The following is a 12,118-nucleotide window of genomic DNA, read 5'->3' as shown; positions in this document are numbered from 1 at the left end:
AATCAGCAGCTATTTACTACTATGAGGATCTCAATTTCTCAGGAGGGACAACCAATGATGCTGACGCTAGTACGGGGTTAGGTGGTATTGGTGCCCAGGTAATTATTTCTGAAGCGGTATATTCGCTGCAGAAGTAACAAGAATAATTACCATATCGATAGGTGAAAACAGTTTTTGAATGTTTTGCCCTGCACTATAAGCGTACGCTGTAACATTTAAATATTGATTAGCAAAGAAAAGATATAAAGACCTGGATCGTATTTTTATGGAAATTCATATTTATACGTTTCACTCGCACCTGTACGATATAGTGTCTTTGCAAATAGCGGCATTTTATGTGATTGCACATATGACATGGAATAGGTGAAACCTACTTATAGTGCAGGGCAATACATTCAAAATTTGTTTTCACCTATCGCTATGGTAATTACTCCTGTTAAATCACTACTTCTACGTTGATTAGTACTGAGTAATCAGTGAACATGGTGAATCTGAATTTATGTCCGAAACGATAGAAACGGGGATTGTGTTTTTTTAAAGTATCAACGCCTTATAAATACATTTGTTTTGGTCATCCGATGTATTTTGTGATCAATCGCGCGTGATTCGTTATTTTCAAAGCTGAACTATACTCTAGTTACCGTTGAGTCGTACAGTAGACGCTGCTCTAAGGGTGAATTCACATAGGAGTATACTATACTATACTGGTATATGGTGCACGTTTTGCAGGGCACGCGTATAGCTTAAATCGAGCAAGGTAATTTCATAATACCGGGTCACATAAGAGGGCACTATTGAAAGGGTACAGGGCGTTAGTCCGACACGCCGCTAGTCCGACATTCCGCTAGTCTGACACGCCGCTAGTCCGAATCTGAAATGCACTGCACCAGTCCGACACGCCGCTAATCCGAATCTAAAATACACTCTGCCAGTTCGACACGCCGCTAGTCCGAAAATGAAAACCACTGTGCTAGTCCGAAATTGAAAACCACTGCGCTGGTCCGAATCTGGGAACCACTCCTTCAGTTCGACACTACGCTAGTCCAAATCTAAAAAACACTGCGCTAGTCCGAAACTGAAAACCATTGCACTAGTCCGAATTTGAAAAACACTGCGCTAGCCCGAATTTGAATTAGGGGAAACACTGCGCTAGTCTGATATTTGGACTAGCACAGTGTTTTTCAGATTCGGACTAGCGTTGTAGTTTTCAGTTTCGGACTAGCGCCATGGTTTTCAGTTTCGGACTAGCGCAGTGTCGGACTGAAGAAGTGTTTTCCGAATTCGGACTAGCGCAGTGTATTTCGGATTCGGACTAGTGGCGTGTCGGACTGAAAACTGTGTTTTCAGATTGGGACTAGCGTTGTAGTTTTCAGTTTCGAACTAGCGCCATGGTTTTCAGTTTCAGACTAGCGCAGTGTTGGACTGAAGAAGTGTTTTCCGAATTCGAACTAGCGCAGTGTATTTCGGATTCGGACTAGCGGCGTGTCGGACTGAAAACTGTGTTTTCAGATTCGAACTAGCGGCGTGTCGGACTGTTGCAGTGGTTTTCATTTTCGGACTAGCGCATGCTTTTTTTCGGACTAGCGCCGTGCTTTTCATTTTCGGACTGAGGCACCTCTGAGTATAGGGAATTTGTGTTGTCGGACTAGCGGCGTGTCGGACTGAGCGGTGCACCCCTATTCGAAAAGGCCATTTATACTTCCGACTAAAGCTATTGACAATAGCCCGGTGACTGACCTCTCTCTGTGTGAGTGAGCATGGTATGCGCCATGAGGTCATCAGCTTTTAGACTGCCTCCACGAGTGGCCTACGCTGCGCTATAGTTCGGCACGTATAAAATCTAATTTTTTGAGCTCAATACGCACGGTTCTCTCGCGATACGCAATCTAACGACTATCATATCCTTTCAATATATTCAAGTGCAAGGAAAAAGATATTGCTTCTTTAGAATAAAAAAAATACGAGAGATATTCATCATTTTCTACCCCGGTATCAAAAGATTTATCGTCTGAATATCAAATTGTGCATAGCACATTCACGTGTATCGATCCCGGGTATTGATTTTAGCGTATCTGCTGTACCAAGTAATTATTAACCAGGCGATGTCGGTGTGGGGCGCCCAATGGAAGCTTTATTTAAGTATGTTGTATGCAGATGATATGTGATTGGACACTACGAATGAGCCGTAAACTCGACAAATTGTATTCTGAGTTACAGTGTAAAATATACGGGAAAGTCGTATTCATGGGTATTTCAATTGGGTGCGACAAGTAAGTAGATATAATATAGGGCTACGAACACAGTTTGAAACTTGCCTCAATTTGGGGAAATTATTCCGTCTTAAAAGGGAGACACCTTATCCCAGTGTCGAGGAGCTTAAAACTACCTTTTGCCAGCATTTTGGCACTTGTACCAACTCTTTCCATCTATGCTGGATTTTCTCCAATTGGGTACTTACACCTTGTCCCATTTTGGATGCACCTACCTACACTACTCTATATTTCATCCTTTTCTATTTTTTTCATCATTCTATCTGTCTACCTTCTCTCCCTTAAAACTTCCTTTCGCAACACAGCTGGTTAGGAAAGGTGAGCCAATTTAGTTGGCTTGGTAGTTTGTTTTTTTGTCTGGTGTTGTTTTTGGATTGGAGCTTTCGTCCTAAGTTTCGTAGAGGATGGGAGTTCTTATTCCACATACTAGGGTAAAGACGCTGAATTCCAGTACTGATGGGCACATAACCCATATCACACTGGCGGTACAGGATACAGATCCCCAGAGTGAAGGTGACAGCGCAACCCCACACGGGCATCAGGAAATGGGCGATACTGTCAAATTAAATCCGGACTGTGGACTAAAAGGTTGTCCACAGACGGACAACATCATCCATTTCCTTTTGTCGGGTAAAAGCTAGTGTGGGTGCCAGCTTGTGTTGTGACTTTTACTTCTTCTCTTCATCTTTCTTTCCTGCTGTCCCAATCATAGTGTTTTGTGTAGGATGTGGATTCTCAGGGGGCGCTGAGACCCCCTGTCAGTATAACAGCAAGAGCTGACTTCAAGAACTCCTCTCGTCCAACTCGGAGCTCATCCAGCCTCTACCATGTTACCTCGCCAGTGTGGTATGAGTAGGCAGAAGGAAGGGACACTTTTGTATGGTGAACCTTCTGTAACCAAGCTATGGGTAAATAGCGAATACTAGCTATGGTTTAAATAGTCGTCAATGGTCAACAGCATTGATGTATGTGTTGCGCCGGAGGAATCAACCGTATGGTCAACGACAAAACACAATTACACAAAGCTCACATCTGGCATCCAGGGAGATGGTTTGTGTCAAGAGGAGGCTAGTACTGTAAGAACTCAGGAATGGCCCTCTACTGTTGGTACGGAAGGACCTGGCCACCCACCGTACTATTTGGCCTTGAATGTAAGCATGAGAGTACAAAGTCAAAAGAAAACGATGGTATCGGAAGGTGCGACCCGCAGGCCGGAAGATACGTCACTGGCTACTGGGGAAGAGAGAGATGCTGCTCAGAGTACACCTGTTGGTGATGACAGATCAGGATTAAAGCCTGCTACAGGAAGTCCTGTTCTTGACGGTCTCAGGAAGGAAAGGAACAGCACCCCTTTAAGGAAGCCAATAAACATTGCTACATGGAATGTACGCAGTATGTCAGGAGGAAAGATTGAAGTTGTGGAGAATATATATCTATCATACAAGTGTATGCACCAACATCAGATGCATCAGAGAGCGAGATGACAGACTTCTATGAGATGGTACAAGGAGTTATGGATAGTATACCTAGAAGAGACTTACTCATCGTACTGGGGGATTGGAATGCTAAGATTGGCAAAATGAAGGAGAAAACTGGGTGTATAGGCCAATATGAACGTGGAGACTGTCAGGAGGAAAGATTGAAGTTGTGGAGAAGGAGATGGTTGCTAACAATATTAAGATCCTAGGAGTAACAGAGTTGTGGTGGCTTGGTCAAGGGAGGTTCACTACAGATGATGGAAGTATGTTTATCTATTCTGGAAAAGATACTGGAAGGAAACGAGGAGGTGTGGGTTTCATAATAGAAAGAACCACATCCAATAAATGAAAGAGTGATGACTGTAAGACTGCAAGGACATCCTTTAAATATATCTATCATACAAGTGTATGCACCAACATCAGATGCATCAGAGAGCGAGATGACAGACTTCTATGAGATGGTACAAGGAGTTATGGATAGTATACCTAGAAGAGACTTACTCATCGTACTGGGGGATTGGAATGCTAAGATTGGCAAAATGAAGGAGAAAACTGGGTGTATAGGCCAATATGGACTTGGGATCAGAAATGAACGTGGAGACAGACTGGAGGAATTTTGTGAAGCTAATAACCTAGTCATTGGGAACACGTTATTTCAGCATCATCCACGGAGACTGTGGACTTGTCATGCAAGTAAAGTGCTTCTGAAGATCATCATCAAGAGAATGAAGAACAAAATGGAGCAAGAAATATCTGATGAGCAGGCAGGATTTCGTGAAGGAAGGGGTACTAGGGACCAAATTCAGGAATGTGATTGAGAAAGCAGAGAGCATAGACTTCCTCTTTACATGTGCTTCATAGATTAGAGTAAAGCTTTTGACTGTGTTAGCCACCCTCAGATGTGGGAAACTATGAAAAAGATGGGTTTCCCAAGTCATCTTGTGGATCTGATCAGCTGCTTATATGAAGACCAAGAATCGGCAGTCAGAACAAGTAGTGGAGACACAGATTGGTTCAAGATTGGAAGAGGCTTACGACAGGGCTGCGTGCTATCACCAAATCTATTTAACATCTACTCTGAAGACATAATGAGAATAGCTTTGGAGGGGTTTGAAGGTGGAGTGAAGTTTGGCGGTACAAGAATTACTAACCTGAGGTACGCCGATGATACCACTCTTATTTGTAGCAGCAGAGTAGAGCTGATTGATCTTTTGAAGCGCATCAAAGAGGCCAGCGAAGAAAAACACCTTCTCCTGACCACAAAGAAGACAAAAATAATGGTTGTAGATAGAGAGCGGAGTTTGTGATAGATGGACAGCAGATTGAGGAGGTGAAGCAATTTGAATATCTGGGTTCAATGATTAACAACAGTGGTGACAGCACAACTGAAATTAAGAGAAGACTGGCTATTGCAAGGACAACTGTGCAGGGCAGGTCAAGCATATGGAAAAGCAGAGGCCTATCCATTGACCTCAAGGTACGCCTACTTCGTGCAACTGTGTTTTCCATTGCCACTTATGGATGCGAGTCTTGGGCTATGACCAAGAATAATAGGAAAAGAGTAGATGCTTTTGAGATGTGGTGTTACAGGAGGCTTCTACGAGTGACATGGAAAGACAGGAGAACAAATTCCTGGATTTTCGACAAGATTGGTACAAGTCTAACCATCAGAAGCGGCATAATGGAGAGAAAGCTGAAGTACTTTTGCCATATTGTCAGGAAACATGGGGGTGTAGAAAAACATATTTTGCAAGGGGCTATGGAAGGCAAACGAGGAAGAGGACGTCCACCAACATCTTGGACTAATGACGTGAAGCTGGTTTCTAACCAGGGAATGCAAGGTGCAACGCACTTGGCATCAGATTGAGTGAGATGGCGTACTCTTGTGAAGACCACAGCAGCGTTACACAGCGCCACCTGACACAGAGAGATTCCGTCAAAAGCTCACTACCCTAACGGATTGCGGGGCTTCCCTGTCAAATCAACCCGCGAAAGTGCGGACGCGATATTCATGCGATAGTTATGGGACTTTTTCCACAAACTGTCGAGCCCCTTTTTTCTTCAATGGCTTATGAAAATAAAAATATGATACACAAAAAAAAGTATGGAGACTAAACTCGCTGTTTTCAAAGAATACCACAATATCAAACACGATATTGATCTACCCTTCAGGATAGAGGATGGTCGTCTAACGACCCTCTATCGTATGAAATGGATACCCCTTACCCAAAGCAAGAAGAAAAGAAAAGCCGTACTCTAAATGCACATTAAGACAGCATCATGGCATTAATTTGCTGCGTGCCTTGAAGATCGTAGACGCGTCAGACGCCCCTGCCCAAGAAGATCAAGAGTTGGAACAGTGGGTGTACGAAGATGAAGAAAACGGGCCTTGTTTTGCTTCGAAAGTTTGGGCTGGATACGCTAAGATTACCTGGTGAAACAGTTAAAAACATTTTACTAAAACATTTCCGTTAATTAAGAACTTTGTTTTTGTTTTTTTGGCTGCAATATACACCTATATTTATTATTCAAAAAAGAAACAAATAGGTTGATGTTAATAATATTTTTAGGCTGAATTCTTCCAATTAAAAGACCAGTGGTTGGTACATAATGCAATTGGTAGTTCTAATCTTGCTTATGACCATTGGCTCCCTGTAAATGAGCGAATTCCGTATAAGATCCTGTTGTATATTTACAAATGTCTCCATGGTCAAGCTCCTTCTTATTTTTAAACTTTCCAAAACGGCTTTATATCAGAAATATTTGAAATCTATATCCATATTGTTTCATATCAATACAAACATTGTTCTTTCCTGTCAAAAATGACATCAAATTTGTGATCATAACTTATTCCATGGTTGAGTAATTGTCTTTGAAAGACAAGGAGGTCTCAAACAAAATGTGCCAAATCTGCCATTGTCTGCGCCATTTGCATCAGTACACATGAATAAGGAAAATGACACTATTTGATTAAAAACGGTTTCAAAGTGCTGCCAGCAGCTTGATGTAGCCGTTGTTTTTCTTGGGCGGCCACTTCTGGGTCTGTCTCCGGTCTGACGAAACTTGGCTTTTAGCTTGGAGATCCTACTGCGGGAAATTCCGAAAGTTGCCGCACTTTGATTCTGAGGTATGCTAGCCTCAAGCTGACCAATAGCTCGAACCTTATCCAGATCTGATAGTCGAACCATGGTTGATTAGAATTTTCTTGCAAATGACCACTATGAAGAAGTGACCAGCAAGAGAGATTGACTTGCGTTGATCCATTTGAATCCACATGTAGAACCATCCTATCACTTTTTATTCAACATGATGTACGGCAAACAACTTTTCATTCATTCTTTTATTCACTCGTTCATTCATTCAGACCAATAAGATGAGCGCAGACAATGGTCAGTTTGGCACATTTTCTTTGAGACCTCTATGTCTTTCAAAGAAAGTTACTCAGCCGTGGAATAAGTTATCGTCACAAATGAGGTTTCATTGTTGACAGGAATGAACAATCATGGTTTCACTGATATGAAACAATGTGGAGATAGATTTCTAAAATTTCTGATATACAGCCGTTTTTGAAAGTTTCCAAACTTTTTTGAGGAGTTTATATATTTGTGTATTGTTTGTCGACAACTTGCTGATGTCGGATTTTGAGATTTTTAGCCCTACTGAAAAGAATAGAATGCAGAGTAAATGACCGAAGAGTCCAATTCTGTTCTTGTTTTGCAATAGGTTGGATTCAACAATGGCGACGGAGTCAGATTCTTCTATCTACCGGGATCTCGAACTGATGCTGTCATAGATCTTGATACATTGACTAATATTAATATGCCTGGAATATTTGCGTATCGTATTGATCAGGAGGAAATAGAAGAAGGTATCGGTATTACAACTTGAATATATCTTTGTGTGTTAATACATACTTTTGAGGATCTGGGGTTTAGACTGCGTTATGCTAAGATTAAGGCATCTTAGCCCCAGGTAAGGATAAGGCTGCCACAGATAAGATAGGCAAAATTCTGCTTTTTAGTGGTGGTTATTTTTAAATTTTGGCGGCCATCTTGGGATTTTAGGTCCTGTGTTGTTCTAGATTATTCCAATGGATTTCTAAACCCTGTAAACACGTGTACAGACACCAGAATCATACTTCTAGGACTTTCTGTAACCGAGATATAGGCAAAATTAATTTTCACTGGCAGCCATTTTAAAATTTTGGCAGCCATCTTGGAATAATAAGTCCTAGGCTGTTGTAAATGATTCTATTGGATTCCTTGACCCTGACAACATGGGTATAGACATCAGAATCGTGCTGCTGTGTGCTTCTCTGACCAAGTTATGGTGATTTTAAGGGATTTTGGCGACCATTTTGAAAACAAATTGTACTCAAACCGAGAACGGGACTTCCATTCTGGACCCTACTATAACTTATCTTAAACTATTCTCATTTTCAAGGCTCTATCGAAAGTTTCATAGAGTTTGCGGATGAACGATATTTTGTTTCTGAAGGCGATACGCTGGAAATCAGACTAATACGAATTTTGGATTCTAGATGTGGGGCACCAACGTCAACTCCGACAGTTGGGGGTAAGTCAAAATTAAAATTTACATCAAGTGCTATATTAGGAAACCTTACTGCCTTTCCCAACGTATCCATCCAATTTTACGCATTCGAACACCTCAATGGCAGCCATAGCTGCAGGGCCGTAGGCAGCTTTCTTGGTCAGGAGGGGCAAAATAAAATTTCGGGGGCACAGACGAAAAAAATTGCAGTTGCATCATATAAAATATTATACCGGTTTGGTTTTTTATAGAGGCTTTATTGGGACGATGTGCGCGTAAAGCCATTTTGTAAATATTAACGCATGATCGTTGCTTTGAAATATCCACCGGATAGTCTGTGGATAGCGTAAGAGCATGCTTTAACCATGCGCAAAAAAGTAATATCATGAAGATGTTTAAGATTGATTCAAGAATGGTTTGTTAAGTACTAGGCCTATACTTATATTTAGAAATTGAAAATCGGGAGAATTTTAAGAAATCAATGTTTTTACCTGTCGGTATTACAACTCATGTGTGAAACCCATTAGTAATGTGCCTGGGTGACCTAAATCTACTAACCTTTAACGTTTCCTCTATGAACTCTAACCCTCCTGCAATATGGCGCCTATGGTCTAGACCTAGGCTACATCTTCCGGTTTGGTTATGTAACCTAGGATGCTTATCCCTTCGTATAGATCCCTGATCACACACGGACGCTACGTGTTGAGAAAACCAAATACGTCGTACACTATTGGAACTACTGCCTCTGGATATTTGAAAACGTGTTTATGTGGTAATCAGATACAAAACCTGAGTGGGTACTCAAATAGTAGAAGTGAAAAAGTAGAGGTGACGTAGACTCGCTTGCCAGTCCTATATACGCCGTGCCTATGTATATTAAGGACTGGCTTACGCCATTTTAGATGTCAATGGGAAATACACACTTAACGATTTGCGCAGGTCAGAAATTTGAAAAAAATCTTTAAAATTTCATCAATGTATATAAAATTGGTACCAACTTTATTGTGCTTGCTAATTTAAGACTCGGTTGAAACAAAATTAAGGATCGAATGCATTTTAGTGTCCAAAAATGCAAAATTATTGTCAAAGTTCTGCCGAATTCTGCACCCTTGCGAAGGGTTCAGAATTCGAATCGGGAATAAAAATATCCGATCTTTGCGATCAAAAACACAAAATTACAACTTTAAACATAATATTGGCAAAAGACATTATTACCAAACAATATAGAATAGAAAATTCGACGTCAACTTCTCAAAATATTGGAGAAATATGCTCACTAAACATTGGGAAAGTACGCAATCCAATTTCCATTCAAACGCATGAGAAACTGAAAGTGCATAATCCCCACTAAGGTGATTTGTTACCGACCCACACCAGGGGAGCCACACTGATTGAGAACACTTCTAGAGCTGTGTGTTTATTATTCAATTTGTATCTTCCATCTGAAATTTATTTTATTTGTATTCTGAATTGCTTTTGGGTCTAGAATAGCGGAGTTCTAGCTGATATATCATTTTGTTGTTGTCTTTGCAGTTGTCACTCTTGATACTTTGCCCGATCCTTCGCAAGACCTCACCTTGCTGAGTAGCGGTGTTGTACCATTTGCTACATCTGCCATTCTATCGATGCAGATGGCTCTTTTTACAGCAACGTCGGATAATGTTATTGAAGGCGTCGAATGTTTTAGTATTTCAATAAATACTGGCGCTACAACAGCAGCTAATTCCCTTGGGGATGTCGATACCGCTGATATATGTGTTATTGATGCTACATGTAAGTATTGTAAATGTTTTCATCGATAATAGTTTAACTTTGGTAATTATAGTCTGGTTCAACGCGGTCTCTTGTATTCAAAATAGTCTTGGTTCCAGCCGGTTTGTGCTCCTTCGTCACTAAACATACCTTTTGTTAGTGACGAACATACTGCAGTTACTGTCCGTTTTCCTATACACAATACACAGTGCTCTTCCCATTGACGCGTGACCTCTACAAATAGCGTACGTTAAAAGTATGGGGATTTGCTTAGTTAACGTCGCTGTGTGAAAAATAACCGGCCGATATTAAAAGTACTCTTCTAAAATTCTAGAAAATATAGTTTTGTATTATGTCCTAAATTTTTAGCTAATTTAGATGTTTGGAAATATGCGTACTTTGGTGTTTTAGTGTATGTTATAGGTAATAGTACATTGCCTAGTTGACGTCGCTGTGTGAAAAATAACCGGCCAATATTAAAAGTACTCTTCTAAAATTCTAGAAAATATAGTTTTGTAACATGTCCTAAATTTTTAGCTAATTTAGATGTTTGGAAATATTCGCACTTTGGTGTTTTAGGAAGGATATGTAAACGACAGATAACACCAAAAAATATGAAGAAATTATTTCCAAACCGTGTTAAGTCAACAATCATTATGTTGCTCATTTTCAAGAATGCTGGTTAACAAAAAGCAGGCCATTGTCTCATTTCGTGAACAAAGGTCAACATACCATTGTTTCCTTGCGTTTCCTTTATAATCGGTTACCCAACTGAAGCTATAAATACCAGCTCATTGCGATACCGCACATATAAAACAGACACATGTGCACAACCAGAGAAGATCTGATTTAATCAGTTGAGCTGTTTTCAATGAGTGTTATCTTGGTTTAATAGCTTTTAATGGGGTTTAAGTCCTGGAAAGGTCGCGGTGAATTCTACTGTAGACATGACTGCATCATGATGAGCACAAACCGGCTGGGATCGAAACTACATTCTATAAGCCAAATCGGCATTGAAATTTGTAAGGTTTGTAAATGTACTTGAATATGTGTGTGGAAAGAATACGGTAAGCTTCAATCTGCGCATTGAAATTCCAGCCTGCGCATTAAAATAAAAAACTGCGTAGGCCTAGTGGGAAAGAAACGTAATCTATCATATTTTTGCCACGAACCCTGATTCTCTCGGCCTCTCTCTCAAAACTTTTAAATATGGCGGAACAAAATGGCCATGTGTGGCTGTTGAAGACATAGTGGATGCGGCCTACTTATCATGGGGATTCCTGCCATAAAGATATTGGGGTTATGAAACTGTCATGATGCAACCATGTCTACAGTAGAATTCACCACGACCTTTACAGGACTTAAACCCCATTAAAAGCTATTAAACCAAGATAACACTCATTGAAAACAGCTCAACTGATTAAATCAGATCTTCTCTGGTTAAATGTATTTAATTATCTGTGTACCACCAGTGCAAGCTGGCAATGCCCTGCCTGTGGTGTTCCTAGATTTACATCAAGCTTCTTCGAGTCGACAATTATTAACTCTGATTCGTCACTTTCAACATCAATTAATGAATCGCAGGAAAACTCTGATGGTGTATGCAGTGTTACTAGCCCAATTGGCTTGCCCTCAGCTTGTTCATCTCCGAATGAGCCCAATCCACCAATTAGAGCCAGCAGTTCCAATCTACCTCCTAATCTTGGAGTCCTTGTTATTAATTGCCGTAGTATTAGAAGCAAACTTGTTGAATTCTGGAACATCTTACACACCGCCAAACCTGGAATTGTTATCCTGACAGAGACTTGGCTGAATCCAAACATCGCCAATCATGAAATCTTCCCCTGAATTAGATTATGAGGTGTACAGGAGGGACCGATCAGACAGCTGTGGTGGAGTTGCCGTAGGAGTTGGCCCTGGCTTAGATGGTAAACTCTTGCTCACAGCTGATGATTGTGAAGCCATCTTTGTTCAGATTGACCTGAATTTCAAACAGAACAGAATAAACAAAAGTGAATCCCTCATTGTCGGCGCTGTCTACCGCCCCACTGATAACAACGAGAGCTA

The sequence above is a fragment of the Amphiura filiformis genome, chromosome 14, assembly GCF_039555335.1.
Source record: "Amphiura filiformis chromosome 14, Afil_fr2py, whole genome shotgun sequence".
Classification (NCBI taxonomy): domain Eukaryota; kingdom Metazoa; phylum Echinodermata; class Ophiuroidea; order Amphilepidida; family Amphiuridae; genus Amphiura; species Amphiura filiformis.
The sequence above is the reverse complement of the archived record's forward strand: the minus strand, read 5'-3'. Positions refer to the sequence as shown.